The 16,996-nt window shown below is 39.8% G+C and overlaps 1 non-coding gene across 1 annotated transcript; it reads right to left on the reverse strand.

The window, feature by feature from the left end:
* Nucleotides 1–1,243: 1,243 nt before the first annotated feature.
* LOC132646945 (U6 spliceosomal RNA) lies at nt 1,244–1,350 on the reverse strand. Its single transcript, XR_009585269.1, has one exon. It is a non-coding gene; the product is annotated as a U6 spliceosomal RNA (small nuclear RNA).
* Between the last annotated feature and the right edge of the window lie 15,646 nt (nt 1,351–16,996).

Here is a 16,996-nt window from a genome sequence, read left to right on the forward strand (position 1 = left end):
AGGGAAAGATACTTGCTATTGTAAAACTTTTAAAATTTTATTTGTTTTTTTATTTGCTTTACACCCTAGTTGTAGTTCCATCCCTCCTCCCCTCTCAGTCCTACCTTCTCTCTATCCCCCTTCCTCCTCACCTATTCCCAAAAAAAAGGAGAGTCTATTCCTCAGAAAATGGGCAGGCATTCCCTTTTGCATTCACTCAAGCTCATCAAGTTGCATCAGGACTGATCCTGTCCTCTTCCCCTGTGGCCTGACAAGGTAGTCCTTCCAGGAGGAAGTGATCAAAAAGCTATCAAGTGGGTCCATGTCAGTACAGTCCCCATTTCCCTTACTAGAGAACCTACTTGAAGCCTAAACTTCCCATCTGCTACATTTTTGTAGGGGGCCTAAGTCCAGTTCATGCATGGTCCTTGGTTGGTGCTTCAGTCTCAGCAAGCTCCTCTGGGCCCTGGTTAGTTGGCTGTTGGTCTTCTTGTGGAGCTCCTGTCACCTCCAGGTTCTTTTCTCTTTCCTCCCACTATTCCTCAAGACTCCCTAAGCATAGCCCGATGTTTGGCTGTGAGTCTCAGCAATCTGTTTTGAGGCACTGCTAGGTAGGTCCTCTCAGGGGACAACTCTGACAGGCTCCTGTCTGCAAGCTTAGCAGAGTATTATTCAGGGTGACAGGAGCTGGCGCTCTTTCCTAGGGTGGGTCTTTGGTTGGGCCAGGCATTGGTTGGGCCTTCCCTCAATCTCTGCTCTATCTGCTCTGTATTTATCCCTACACATCTTGTAGACAGGGTAAGTTTGGGGTTGGAGTTTCTGTGGATGGGTTGGTGTTCCTCTCCTTCTGCTAGAAGACTAGTCTAGTTAGAGGGAGTCCTCTTCAGTCTCTATAGCCTCTGCTATTAAGAGTCTTTGCTTGAATCCTCCTCATATCCTCCCAGGAGCCTACACTGACTTACCTATCTAGCTTGTCACAGAGATACCCCCACCCTCAACTTCTCTTTTCTCTACAGGCCTTCGGTCCTCTCTTTCTCTATCTCTCCCCAGGTCTGATCTCTACCCTCTTAACTCTCTCCACCCCTTCTCCTACCTTGTTCCCTCTCTTCAACCACTACTCTGTCTATTCTGTCTCCCCTTCCAAGTGAGATTTATGCATCCTCCCTTGTATCTTTCTTGTTATTTATCTTCTTAGGGTCTGTGCCTCATAGTATGCTTATCCTATATTATATGGCTAAAATCCCCTTATAAGTGAGTACATACTAAAAATATGTAACTCTTCACCAATTTGAATGTCTTCCTTGAACAGAGGCCATGCTAATCTTTTCTGTATCATTTCAATTTTACTATATGTGCTGCTGAAGCGAGCACTGTTATAAAACTTTTAACTTGGAGAAGTAAAGGTGAAATGACAAGTCCACTCAGCTGCAGGGAATATGCAGCTCACAAGGATTTCTCATTAAAACACCTATGAAAAGAGAGAAAAATGGGTGCAAATGTTTGCCTATAATTCATCCAAATGCCATATGAATATATGATGCATTGGTTATGAGTAATACAAGGTTCTTATAATAGCATTCATGGATATCTTTAATAAGTGGACAATCAAACACATCTTGATTCAGTCTGTGAAAATGAAGGTCATTTTGTGTTTATAAAGATTAATAGATAAAATACCATCTTTCTTTCTTTTTTTATATATGCCCTAAAACACTGTGTATCTGTGGTACATGTAATCTTTTCAGTTTACAATATATGTACTGGCAATGTTTACATTAATGTAAACCCTGGCTTCTCAATTCCACAAGCTAATTAGCTCTGTGTCACCTTTAAGTGAAGAGTAGCTCTTATATTGAGAACTCAAGTGGTTTGCCTGAAGTCACAAGAAACCAGATATGAAACAGGTTAACTAGAAGTCAAGGACCTACATCCAGAAAAAGATAATCTTGCCTTCTATGGTAGAAGAAACACCCATTCAACTGCTGGTTTCTCTGGGTGTTAGAACTAACTAGGCACATTCAAAGTGGTCCTGATCAGGGTCAGCGCTCAGACTCTAAGTACACACAGCTCATTCAGAACTTTCAGGAGTGGCATTGAGAACTAACTTGTTTTGTACCTGACAAAGATAAGAACAGTACCTAGTACGTATCACAGCAGCAGTTAGAAAGATAATATGCTTGTGTTGAACAAGTGAAAGTATTTTCATACACTTTGCGGAAAAAAAATGCATTTACCCAACCATGGATAATAATAAAACCTCACATTTGTACCACACTCTTTCATGCTCTGTCATTCCATCCTTAACAAACTCTGGGAAATAGTCAGATCAACTGGCCTACAATCCACCGTCAGTGTATCAAAACTCCCTTTTGTGTACCTCCTGGGCTGTTTTTGTTAGTTTTTGTCTTTTTAATAATAGTCATTTTAACTGTGATGGATGGTATTTCATTGTGATTTTGAGTTGTTTCCCCAATGATTAGCTAAGTCAGCAAACCATAGAGATACTATACTCCTCTTTAAAAACACACGATCGTATTATTATATTGGTGGGAAACTTGTCAGGGTAGTACAGACAGTTCCTGTGTATAGTACATACAGTTTCCAGTTGTTATTAAGGATTTATATCAGCATGCTATGTTTTTCAAAATTAATGAGCCACCATGGACATTTTATTAGCTAAGATCATCCTAAAGTCAAACTTACTTAGTTTCTCCCTAGCTCCTCTGTTCTCTTGGGGAGCTCATCTAAGATTCCAAGCTACATTTTCACCCAAGAGACAATGAAGATTTTGGATGGATTTCCCAGGTTTGGTGATCTTGACAATTTGGGAAGGAATTTTTGCAGAATATCTTTAATTAGTATTTATTGGCTTGCAAGAAATCTGAGTGCTGAAACGCAATTCTTAACACATATATAAAGAATCACAGATTGCTGGTCTATTTTCACTGTGATGTTCACCTTAACCTAGACAGGGTTTGTGAGGTTTCTGAGCTGTTGAACTGACCACTGTGTAAACCTTTCCTTTGGGAACACATTACATCATGTAGCTCACGCTGAAGGACTAGAAGAAGCAGTTGTTCCTCCTCTTGGAAGCAACATGGCTATGGAAATCTCTTCTAATAACAACTCTTTTTGTTATTCTCACCTACCTCTTCTTTATTCAGTCATTCTCTTGTATGATTGTGTCCATATAAATATTTTATATTTTGGCTTATAGTCCAATATTAATTCATTTCATCGTTTACAGTGTAACAGCTTTGGCTGCTGGGAATTTTATATTTTTGGTGGTGAGCCTAGCCTTTAACGACTGAGCTATCTCTCCAGCCCGGCTACTGGGAATTTTAATGGGTGGTTCTTATATACTTTTTAACGTATGCAGGGTGTCTGGGTTGAATACTTGCTTTCCTGTACTACAGACTGATGCAAGCTCAGGCTCATTCTATGCAATCTCTGCCCCAGTCCTAGAAGCATCTGTTTACCCAAGGATCTCTTCTTCTTCTTTCTTTATTAGAGAATACTATTAGAAACCAACACAATAAGCTCTAGACACAATCATGGCTACTGAAGTGTCACTTCATGTAGACTCTCTTAACTAGCCAAATCAGACCAAGATGAAAAATACCATCTCTTGAGTGCTTTAAATAGCAAACATTTATTTCTCGTAACAGTGGTGGCTGGAAGTCTGAGGTGAGGGTGCACTCTTGTGAGTACCCACTCCCTGGACTGTGGACTGCTGTGTTCTCAAATGGCAGGTAAAGAGAGAGGAAGCCAATTGTTGAGTTCATGTCAGAAATAGTTCCTGTTCCCCTTACTAGAGAAACCCAATTGGTTACTGAGCTACCATGGGCTACATCAGAGCAGGGGTTCTAGGTTATATACATACATGGTCCTTGGTCGGAGGAACAGTCTTGCCAGGCCACAGAGGAGGACATGGCAGCCAGTCCTGGAGATACCTGCTAAGCTAGGGTCAGATGGAAGGGGAGGAGGACCACCCCTATCAGTGGACTTGGAAAGGGGCAGGGAGGAGATAAAGGAAGGAGGGTGGGATTGGGAGGGAATGAGGAAGGGAGCTATGGCTGGAATACAAAGTAAACAACCTGTGATTAATATAAAAATAAAATTAAAATTAAAAAAACTACCAAAAAAAGAGAGAGTCAGCAAGATTTCCATGTCTTTTTAATAATTTCATCATAGGGTTCACCTTATAATAACACCCAAATAATGTCACATCAGAGAATAGAATCTCAAATCCAAGAAAAAAAAATATGTTATACTAGCTCATGTGCATACATGTAACTATAAATATTTGGGATATAGCCACCCAAATCTATGTGAGTCCATACTGATATTTACAACTCTATTTTATCAACACATCTATCACAATAGCCTCCTACCTTGTTCGCCTGCAACTTCTACATCTCACTTCAAACATTAAACATGTTTCCATCACTCAGTTGTTTAATCCTAGTGTACCAGCACAATGACTTTAACATTCATAGCTATTCCTTTGTAGAAAAAAATCTTTATCAATTAAAGCAATTATGCACAAACTTAAATTTGCTTTTATTTTTACAGATCCCAGTCATTTCCATAGTTACCTAAATCAACATATCCCTGCCCACTTTAGAGATGGTGCTTCATACAGTGAAATGGAGTTAGACCCTTTTGTCATATTCTACATTCCATTTAGTAACATTCTGACACCACACATACTTTATTTTTACATTTGTATACTTTAAAATTCACTCCTCATGCTATAAAGATCTGTGCACCTTTGACAAATGCATAGTGCCACGGATTCATCCTCAGTGTCATACAGATTGGTCCTGCTTAGATATAATTTTGTGATCTTGCATCATGCAGTTATGTTAGTAAATGCAGTGTTTTCCCCAATGCCTGCTTTGCTCAATAGAATTGCCATTAATCCTTCTAAAAACAGATAAATAATAACTACTAACTCTGAAGTGCCAAACACAACCAAATACCTGGATGTGTCTTTCTCTGGAATTCTTTTAGCATATCCTTCAGCATGCAGAGTAGAAGGCAACTATCCTAGAGAGGGGGAAAGGGAAGCATCTAGATTTGAGGCTAGAGGAAAAATTCAAATCCAGTTCACCTTTATTCTCCCTCGTAAAGAAAAGAACAAAATGCTGAAATAAAATAGTAAAAAAAAATTACCTACAAGTGTAAGGTATTTCCATCCTTCTATTGCTTACTCATGAGAAAATTTCTAGACAAAAGATCTTTAAATATGTGCAAGCCAAATTTAGCGTTATATGCTTATAAATAATGCAACTGTTTTTATCATAAACTGTTGCCATCTCTCTGTTGATGTGGTTTACCCAGACACAAGCCGCTGATGGTGAGATATTTGGCCTTCAGGTTACAGTTCCCAGGCTTATTATACAGACAATATTAAAAGGATAATCACAGCAGTCCCTAGAAAGGAGCTCACACATTTCTTTACAAATACAGACGCCATACAAAGTAGTAAAATCGTGCATAACCTTGAACTTGTTAGGAAGAATAGTCAGAAATCAATACTGAATATTTAAAGGTAACAACATTAGGGAGAAAGACTTATTCTCATAGTAAAGTCCTGGATCCAAACAGGACAGAACATGTCTCTCTGAGGAGAATCCCTTGCACCCACCGTTCTCTCAGGAATCACTTGTATGTAAGTTGTTCATTTTTAATGCTGAACTTCTTTTCTTTGAGTTGGGGAAATATCTGTTTTTGCTAAAGCAAGCTGTCCCAGAAGTCTGTCTTGCTAAATCTCCATTTCCTATGAAGATAATCTTTCCTCAGCGATGCACCTTGCAAACCTAAGCCAAGGCCAGTGTGCTCTTTGAAGGGAAGATAAAGGCTTAGAAATATCAAGAGAGATTCTTCTATTGATAGGGGAAAACCAGTAAATCTTTTCTAATGTGGATTTTTCTTTGACAAATTCTTGAAAGAGCCATTTGTACCTCTTCATTTAGACTCTCCACTGATGATTAGAAATAAAAAAAAAAATGGGAGAGGGAGGCTCCTGTTCCATGCCTGTATAGTTTTAGAGGCTCCAAAGGTCCAACAGAGGGATAAAGCTTTCTTGAGATTTATTTGCCCTAAATTACTAAGCACTTTGGGATGTAAAAAGGGGGATGTTGATCTCCTAGACATGTTTAGCTTTAGTTTTACAATTGCTAAATGCTGGTTTGGAGTTTTGAATGAAATGGTAATAAGTTACATTTGTCTCATACCTTTCATCCAAAAAGTGCACATTCAACCTTCATTAGGAAACTCAGCCATCCTGGAGCAGAAAAACAGAGACTCTTGACTGTTGAATCTTTATCCACTGCCATGACTATACTAGGTAGAAGAAATCATTTGAAGCAGAACCAAAATATTACTGTAACAACGAATATGTGTGGCAAAATTTGAAAACATCCAAGATATAGTATGATTTATTCTTCCTTTCTGAGTACCTTCGAATAAAGGTCTACTTTTGTGGTCCTGCTGGAATCCAATATAAGTGTAAAAAATGGATAGATAGATAGATAGATAGATAGATAGATAGATAGATAGATAGATACATAGAGCCTATATATTGACATTAAGTCACTTATTTTAGCAATATTTCTGTTCCCTGGAATGTACATTAAGAAAAAATTAATGTGGGGCTAAAAAAATAGGTCAGTGGTTAAGAGCACTGGCTGCCCTTGCAGAAGACCAAGGTTTGATTCCCCAGCACCCACACAGTGGCTCATAGCTGCCTGTAACTCCTGTTCCAGGGGACTGATACCCTCTTCTGACCTTCACAGGGATCAGGCACACACATGGCAAACAAACACACACTCAGGCTAATCATTCATACAATAAAAATAAAGAGAAAAGTTCAAAAGAAAAAGCAATACAGAAAAAGTTTTTACCACCATTGGCATTTTACAGGCAACACTGTATACTCTTTCTAAAAAGATACATCTTGAAAAGGCATGGAGGGATAAAACAATAATAAAAAAGTTCTACCCACAAATCCATATACAAGTATTTCATGGAGAATTCACAGAAGGATGGAGGGAGAAGGTTAATTTCATAACACAAATTTATCAGATCAGAAACTGAATTCACTCAATGCTTTGCCTCACAACCTTAAACCCTAATAAACCCGCATTAAGTAAATAAGTTACTAAATTCTCCCCTCCCTCGACAGCAATAAAGGCCATTCACTCAATGCTTCAGGTAAGGTGCGGGTAGAGATCACAGTGGATCTTTGTTGTTGCTGTTGTTGTTCCGCATGTACAGGAGGAAAAAAATATCATGATCAAGGCAGTGGAGGGACATGGGGGCCCACTGGATAGAGCACCAGTGCGGGGTTCTCATGCTGCCTGGGAACATTAGAACTCTCAGTTAACTGCTGCTGGGGTTCGGATTTCCCACAGGAAGATAACAGAAGACTCAGCAGTCACTTAATTTTCATCTAACCTGAAATTCTGCAAGCTGTTCGGGGGAACAAGGCTAAGGGAGAGAACCTATGTCACCTGCACAGACATCTGTAAAGGATGAGAGGTGAACACAATCTTGCCAGTATTTGATTTGTGTATTTGATTTGATGGGAAATCTTGCCAGTATTTGATTTGTGTATTTGATTTGATGGAAAGAGATGGGAAGAGGTAGGAGCTCCTCTATCTAGATAGAACGCCAAGCTCCTCTATCTAGATCTCAGCTGCCCTGTGTATGAAGAAGTATAAGTTCAAATCTAGCCAAGAAGAGTCCTAAAAACCAGCACTCTTGCATTTTGTAGCCCTAGAATGTAAATCTGGAGTCTAGCTAATGCCAATATACATATGTTTCTTGCTTGAATGGTCTCAGCATTGCACAGGCACGCAAGCGTGACACAGGCCACCACCTTTGAACTCTCTGAGAGCCTTCAACAGCCCATCTAACCAGAAATGATCAATGAATGATGTACAAGTCCTGAAGCAAAGAAGCCAAAGATGCTTCTTGGCTTTACCTTTGAGATAACTGTCTCTCAAAGGTTGATTGACTGCCCTTAGCTACTGGGGGTCCTAGCTTGAGGGAGCCTACATCACTTTCCCTCCATCTACCTCATATTTATACTCAGATGAGCTTTGAAACCACATATGATGCTGATTACACACTTTTTCCTCCCAATTAACTAAAATTGTCCACCCTCAATGAGAGTACTGCAAATACTGTTAGAGAGATTATTTTTTTAATTTAAATGAGAAAAAAAAATCCCTTCTGAATCATATTAACCTTGTCTAGACATCATTTATTCTAGATATTCAGTCTTTAGTTGTAATGTTACCTCATAACACACATCATTTGAGCCAATCCTGACTGGTACCACTTTATAGGAGCATAAGCTTTCAACTTATAGAGAGTTAATAAATTGGATTTCAACCATCTGCAGGGCATATACAGTAAGATAAAAACATTTTTCCAAAAATTTACAGTATGTTTTAGAATGAGTCAGAAAGTACTGCTGGTGCATTTACTGGATTTAGAGTAGCTCATTTCATCACAAATGGCTCCGTGACTTGGTATGGCATTAATAATGGAAAGAACAACCTTTAAAATAAAGTAAATGCATTTCGAGCAGTTACCGAGATGATACCTGTCTTAAAAAACTCTCAGTTAATAACTTGAAAGTTGATATGATATATTCCTTGGTCTATGCTGTCTTGAAAGATTTATCTTTTATGTTAAACTTCAGGCAAAAAATAAAATAAAATAAAATAAAATAAAATTTGATCTCTATAGCAAACTGCCTTTTCCCATTTCCTTCACCTTTTAATTTCTATTACTACCAACTTCAGAATTGTTTCATTGACCTTCTGCAGTATTTCAAATGGTAGTTTAGATGCCAAAACAAAGCTATAAATAAAATATGCCTATGTGTGTACACATATACATCTCAGGATGTTAATCAAAAAGGATATAAATCATTAATATGTTTTACCTTCATACAAATGCAAGTTATGGCCACGTGCCTGGGGTGCTTCAGTCCTATTACTTTTCTTTACAGCTGCTGTCTTGAGCCGTTTCACAGGAATGAGTTAGTTTGATTTTTCTTGCTTAGTAACCAGTAAGTCAGCTTCCATTCCTCTGCTCTCAAGTCCCTGCTCCATGAATATGTTTAATAAACAGAAATGTGGAAAGACAGAAAAGAGGAGCTCCTACCTCTTCCCATCTCTTTCCATGTTCTCTCTTTGATTTCCCACTATTTCCCATCCTCTTTCTCTTCCCTCCTGTCTCAGCTCTGCTTTTCTCTCTCTCTTGTTTCTTATCTTGCACTTTTACCTCCTTGAAAGGGTGTTTTTATTTTTTTTATATTTTTTTGGCTTTTATTTTTCTCCCTTGCTTCCAGAATGCCAGAGCTAGCAGCCAGCCTACAAGACATAAAAAGAAAAGAGGTATGGAACATTCCTGACCCTCTAATCTAAAAATAAATTAACAACACAAAAAGAAATCACAGTGATTCCAAAAGAGTTCCAAGGAGGGAAGAAGTATTTTCTTACATTAATATAGTTACCAAGCAAGAAATTCTGAGTGTAACAAAGCAAATCCCACATCGGCCAACAGAAACTATGCACAAAACATTACTGAATAACCCTGACCCTGCTTGCTTCCCACACACTGCTCATTAGCAGAGAAAGGCAATATGTACACACACACACACACACACACACACACACACACACATCCTTTGGGCATTGCTCTGAATTAATGTTATAAATGCCACAGTCATTTTTTAATACAAAGCCAAGAAAAGACTCTTACAAAGGCAACATTTCCCAGATCTCATCAGAATGAAGATGAATACAAAAAATTCTAGAAGGTTACTAAACAGACATCCAATATCATACAACATCTAATAATGTATTTTCTACATTTTAAATTAAAATTTATTTTTTATAATTTGTTCAATTTCTATCCCAATTGTAGTCCCCTCCCTCATTTTCTCCTGGTCCCAGCCTCACTCACTCATTCCCCTCATTCTCTTCCCCTAATCCTCAGAAAGGGGGAGCCTTCTACCCTACTATCTGACCCCAGCCTTTCAAGTCTCATTAGGACTGCCTGTGTCTTCTTCCTCTGTGGCCTGGCAAGGCACTGCCACCAGGGTGAAGTCATCAAAGAGCTGGCAACAGAGTCCATGTCGAGACAGCCCTTTCTCCCTTTACTAGGGAACCCACATGAAGACTGAGCTGCCTATTGGCTATATCTGAGGAGGGGGTCTAGGTCCTCTTCATGTGTGATCCTTGGTTGGTGCATTTGTCTCTATGATTCCATCTTACACACATCAGACTGGCTAAGATCAAAAACTCAAGTGACAACACATGCTGGAGAGGATGTGGAGAAAGGAGAACCCTTCTCCATTGCTAGTGAATGCAAACTTGTACAACCACTTTGGAAATCAGTCTGGCGCTCTCTCAGAAATATGGGAATAGTGCTACCTAAAGACCCAGCTATACCACTCCTAGGCATAGATGCTTCACCATACAACAAGGACATTTGCTCAACTGTGTTCATAAGAGCTTTATTCATAATAGCCAGCATCTGGAAACAACCAAGAAGTCCCTCAACCAAACAATGGATAAAGAAATTGTGGCAAGAAATACACAGTGGAACACTACTCAGCTATTAAAAACAAGGGCATCATAAAATTAGCAGTCAAATGGTTGGAACTAGAAAAGATCATCCTGAGTGAGGTAACCCAGAACCAGAAAGACACACAAGGAATATGCTCACTTAAAAGCAGATATTAGCCATATAATACAGGATAACCATACTACAATCCACAGACCTAAAGAGGCTAAATAACAAGAAGGACAACTAGAATAGACACCAGAAGCAGTTAAAGAGAGGGAACAAGATGGGAGCCTACCATTAATGTCTTCTGAAAGACTCCACTCAGCAGGGGATGCAAATGCTAAGACTCACAGCCAAACTTTTGGACTGGTGTGTAGGGAGTCATAGGAAAGAGTGGGGGAATAAAAGTGTATTTTTAAAGGTTAGTACACAAGACAAAAGGGAAATTAGTAAAATTCATAAAGAGCATACCCTACTTCCATTTTTATGCTAAAAGTCAGATCTCAAACCCCAAGCCTGGCGCCTCCGTCCTGTTCTTTTGCTTATGCTGGATGATGTGCCTATCTGTCTGTCCCACAGATCTGCAAAGCGATGCCTAACAGCCCCTCTGAGTCAGCTAAGTATCTTAGAATTGAATGAACCAGAACTGCCAGATCCATACGATTTTGTTTCTCTAAAGTCATGCTGCATTTTTTTTTTTACCAGGAGAAAATAAGGGCTCCCATGAGCTCATCTCTCATAAATTGGGCCTTAAAATAGGTCTCAATGGGAGAAGCAAAGCAATATGTTTTTATGTTGAATCTTGAAGTGACTTGCAAACCAAAAACTATGGTAAATAAAAGAAACAGCTATTCTGTTTTCACTTGAACTATTCTTTAAACAAAAGTTTAAAATCTCATTATATAAAACTCATGAATGAATTTTTAAAAAGAAAGTATATGAATGCTCTTTGGTATGGTACAGGAGAAAGTTTATTTGTAGATAAAAAGAAGAGCATAGTGAGAGGCAGAGACATCTGGGAGAGTCCAGACATAACCAGACTGAGCTGAACTGTGTAGGAAGAAAGGAGGGGAAGGGAGAGGAGAATGAGGGGAGCCAAGCACAGTAGCCAGGAGGCCCAAGAGAGAGCCAGGGAACCAAAATGGTTAGATCGCATAAGGATGGTAAGCTGGAGGAAGCCCGGCCACTGACCTGGAGAAGTTTAGAGCAGGGAGCAGGGCATGCCAGCTACGTACCCTGTAACAGGTAGGGATTGAGAAATGCTGGGAGAACCTAGCACCCAGCTCAGCTTTGATATGTTAAGTAAGCATCTCAACAGCTTGTCCTGGTTTTGAAACCTAACAATAAACATCCACAATAACAAATACTTATAGATGCCCCAAAATATGAACTGCTTTAACTATGGCACATCAGGTAGCCTATGTCATGACTCTGTCCACTTCACCCATGTACTGTATCCTACCCTCAGTACTTCCCAGAGCAGTCCCTGCCCTGGTGAACTCATAGGTGATGCTTTCAACGTAAAACTGCTTGTCTGCAAGTGACTGGGGAGACAGTTCAGTAGTAAAGTGCTTCCCGTGAAAGCTTAAAGACCTGAATTCAGATGCTCATAACTCACATAACAAAACAGACTCAGTAGTGCCTCTCTGTGTCAATGGAGAAGGGGAAACAGCTGCCAGGTGTTTGATGGTCACCCTGCACAGCTAAACCAATTAGTCCAGGCTCCCTGTGAGACCCTGTGTCAAAAAAAATAACTGAGAGACACTCAAAATTGACCTCTAGCATGCACACGCGCACGCACACACACAACACGCACACGCATGCGCACAGTCATACACACAATAAATAAGCAGCCTTCACACCTGCACTTGTCTGAGTCTTTCTCAGCCAGTTACATTCCCACTAAATGCTCTGAGGACCTTTCCACAGTTTCAGAACTGAATTCACTACCACTAACGCTGGAACTAATGGTCATGCTGTTCTCCAACTGCAAACGGATTATCAAATTTTCCACTGCCGTCCTTAGAAAGCAGATGAAGTATCAAAGTTCTCATTCAAGTTTAAAGCACTTCCGGACTACAGAAAGATTACTAAAGGACACCATCCAGGGATGACTCAGCAGTGTAGCACAAGAGGGGCTCAGAGAAGGACAGCTGAGAAAGCTCTGGGTCCTGGAGGAGGCAAGATACTCATTCCAGGTACATCCATAAAGGCCCGTGCAGAAAGGATTTCCCAGAGGGCCACTCATGTCTGAAGGCCTTTTCTGCAAATATGATAAACCTCCACGGCAGCAGAGCAGGCGGAAATATCTAAGTAAAAACTGAACCTTTTATTGTTTATACTTCCATACAACATCTTCAGGGAAAATACTAAACTTAAACTTGTTCCCCCCCAAAAAAAAAAAAATCTTAAGAATAACAATGAAAAGTCTTACAATGTAGTTTACTAGCAGTATTTTCAAAGCTAAAAGAATTTTCTGCAAACTTGGATAGTACTACATTGCCTTAGCGATCAATTAATTACTGCTCAGTGTCTCATCAATCCTAGTTATTCAAGATTTAACCAGGAGTAATGGGAATAAATTAGGAGGGAAAATTTAGGCTGGGTATCAGGAACACTTTTATAATCATTAAATCAATTAGACAACAGAATTTAAAATTGGATATTTAATGTAACATGGAATCAAGAAAGATGAAGTATGATATCAAGAATGAAAAAGAAATTATCGGTTTAAAGGCAAATCATGAGCCAATCCTTCTGTGTTTGGAAAGAACAATGTAGCTTTCCATTTAGATCATTGTGTTTTCTGAAATTTTGGGGACATAGGAAGATATGCTTGAAAAATAAAGACATTAAATTTCAACAAAGACAGCATATTCTGGAATATAACCTTTCCGATATAAAGAAAATAACATGCAGGCTGTCACTATAAGTCAATTCTGGGATCTCTCTCTCTTCGTGTGTGTGTGTGTGTGTGTGTGTGTGGGTGTGTGTGTGTGTGTGTAAGAAAGTTCAGTAGAATTTGGAAAGCTATTAGGAAGATAAAACCCATTTCTAACACTATAGAGGATGAGATCCCTTGATCCAGCCTTCCAAACAAAAAAAATTAGGGATTTTAGATAAAATATCACTTTTAAGAGATGTTTGTAATGTGCCAGTGAACTAGTAGCTTACTCTCAGAGGCCGGAGCTACACAACAATAGGAACTCAGCCAAAGATTCTGACTGACGGACACCTTTGCTGCAGGGGAACTTGTGCTTCAGCGGTCCCAGCAGTGAAGGGCATGGAGGAAAGATGAATGCCCCTATGCAGGGGAATAGAAGACTCTTCCGTGGAGCTACAATCCCAAATGTACTCAGGATGATATAAGGGTAAATGATAAATAACCGCAGGTCATGACAGTGTGAGGGTAATTGTTGGTCACAAAATTGACAATGATTGAAGTAAGAAATTCCCCTCGTGATTTATAAACATAAGGTAATCTCTATGCGGTTTTAGCTTCAATTCACATTACTTAGGCGGTATAAAAATTTACAAGGCAGGGATTTTGTTCAAAGTGGTTCTGGGCTAAAGTGTCCCCTGGAGCCTGACAGAAGCAAATGCAATCTCTGCAAAAAAAAAAAAAAAAAAAAAAAAAGAGCAGATCTGCTCTCAGAGAGCTTTTGTGGATGAAGTCTTAAAAAAAATAAGAATACCATAAAGAAAGCACAAACATGGGATCAAGACACCTTGAGTGACAGCCAGACAAAACAACAGGAAGCAAATTCAGATAAGCAGAGCCTTCTTTAGATACTAGTATTCACCAACACAGATCATGGAATATACGTGTATGCGGTATATTTTAAACATAAGAGAAGAGATTAAATTATGAGGAACAGAAAAGCAAGGCAAGTATATCTGGTGAGAAAACCCTCCAGAACGGAAAATACCATTACACACACACACACAAACACACAGGCATGGACACACACGTACACACACAAGCACACTGAGGTTTTCCAGTGAGGTAGCCAGTCTCCAAGATGGTTCCTGTATTAGCTTTCTGATATTCTAACATAATTCTTGAGTTCATTAACTTATAACGAGAAAAACTTCCTTCTCACTCACATATAATTTTATTAGTTCTAGTCCATGATTTCAGAGGATGGGTATCGGCTTGGGCTTCTGGTAGGCTGGCAGAGTAACCGACAAGGAGTCCTTGGAGACTGAATTGTATTGTGCCTTAAGCAGAAGGCAAAAGAAGAAAAGACTAAGAACCGGAATCCTGGAATCCTCGGTGAGGACCCCTCTCAAGTCCCCAGCTCATCAAGGTTTTATTGCTTCCCCAATAACACAGCCCTAGTGGCTAAGGTTTTCTTTTTAACTCTTTACTGGTTATTTGTGAGTTTCACATCCTTCCCTGCCAGTCTCACTCATCTCCCCGTTCCCTGATAGCTACCCTCTGCCCTTGCAACCTCCCCTCCAAAAAGAGAATAAAAATACACAAATAAAAACAAATGAACAAAACAAAGTGTAGAAAGCACCTCATCATGGCAGCTGTCATGTTTCACAGTATACCCGCAGTATACCACTCTGTCCACACATTTTCACTTACAGATGTTCATTGCAATAGTCTGGTTCTCCATCTCTAGCTCCTGTCACACCGTCGATATCAGTTCCTCATCAGGACTCCTGCTGGTTATCCTGTCGCTGGGGCTAAGGTTTTAATACATGAGCCTTTGGGAGATATGCAACATCCCCAACATGGCAACTGTAGCAACACCTAACATTGTCTTCTTAGCATGGCATTCACAATATTGCATAGTTTACTTCTCAAAGGTATTATAGTTGATTGTTGTAGGCAATAGAATATAACACAGGTATTTTCTGTTTGTTTACTTATTTATTTGGTGTGTGTGTGTACATGTGTTCACACATGTATTTCTACCATTTTATTTCTGGGAATAAAATCTGATAGGTCAGTCTTAGCGGCAAATGCCTTTCCATTCTGAGCCACCTCCCTGGCCCTGAATTTCTAACTTCAGGTGTTAAAGACACCATGGCCTCTTCAGGATCTTGCTCTCTACATACACATTTTCCCTTTCTTCTTCCTCCCCTTTTCCCTTTCATTCCTCCTATATTTCTGTCTTGGAGTTCTCTGGTACAGAGTGGAGAACTAAAGCTGCCTGGCAACAGCTACATCACAGAGCCTGGTAGCTGGCCTCCCTTCCCTTCAGGTGGCCACATCCCTGGCTTACAGCTAGACTGCCAAGCCATGCAGGTAAGGAATCGTTGGACCCTTCACTTTCGTGGTAACACATGAGAATCTCCAGCTAAGTTTTAGAGTAACTGCTTACACAACACTAAAAGGAAGGTTTATCTAGAATGCGACTGCAGCACCAGTCCTGTAATTTAAATCCTGTTACTATCTGATCCCTTCAGCTGCGATTCCTTCATCCATCACACCTCACTCCAGAAAGATAAAACAGGGACCATATCCCCATAGCAACTGGACGGCCCAGGAAATAAAGCTGCTCACCTGCCCCTACTGTTGCAATTGGGAATTTCCCTACGTGTCTTCTGAGAGAGGATAGACCACGTCCTGCCAAGTCCTCCACCAAAACTTCAGCCACATAGAGAAAAAAAAAAAAAAAAAGCTGTTATTCCATGTGTTGGCCTCAGAGCATAACAATGGCCATTGTCAGCAAGGTGGAACACAGGAAATTTATTCCCAGGTCTTTTTATCTTCAACAAATATTTATTGACTGTCACTGAACCTTCAGAACAGTCACAGACTCTCAGGATATTAACACCATGGAGGGCAGACAACATATCTGCTCTCAGGGACCTGATATTCTAGTGAGAAAAACAGCCAAACCACAAGATTTTAAAAAAAGAAATGAATATGTAGCGAAAATGACAAGTTCTATTACTGACAACAAAGAAGAAAAGGCGAATTCAAAAGAACAGATCCCAGGGGAGAGATGCTCCCTGCAGGTGAGAAGCCCTCTGTGAATGAATGCTGGCCCTGTTTCCAAAAGTAAAAGTACCATTCCGTTTTCCTTAAAAAACAGATAGTCCCCAACTGAGACTCTGTTTTCATCTTGGTAATCCCCATCTCCCACCACGCATCTCCCCTGTGACAGGCACAGTGGCATGCAGAACTGAGGTTCCCCAAGAATGTGGCTTCTGTCTCAACCTCTCCTTGTCTGAATTTTCCCACTGGGCCAATAATTCCCAGCCCGCAATATGACAAGCATAAGAGCACACTTCTCTTTGAATGTGAGAAATCTTTAGGGACGTTATAAAATTTCTTTGTATTTGATTCAACTTACGATGAGCATGAGAGATAACGTGGTAAATCACAACATGAAGTTTAAAACCGGTACAAATAAACACAGAGAAGTGTAATTCACTCTGAGACAATTAACGAGAAGTGATT

Source organism: Meriones unguiculatus, chromosome 12 (assembly GCF_030254825.1).
Source record: "Meriones unguiculatus strain TT.TT164.6M chromosome 12, Bangor_MerUng_6.1, whole genome shotgun sequence".
In the NCBI taxonomy this organism is placed as follows: domain Eukaryota; kingdom Metazoa; phylum Chordata; class Mammalia; order Rodentia; family Muridae; genus Meriones; species Meriones unguiculatus.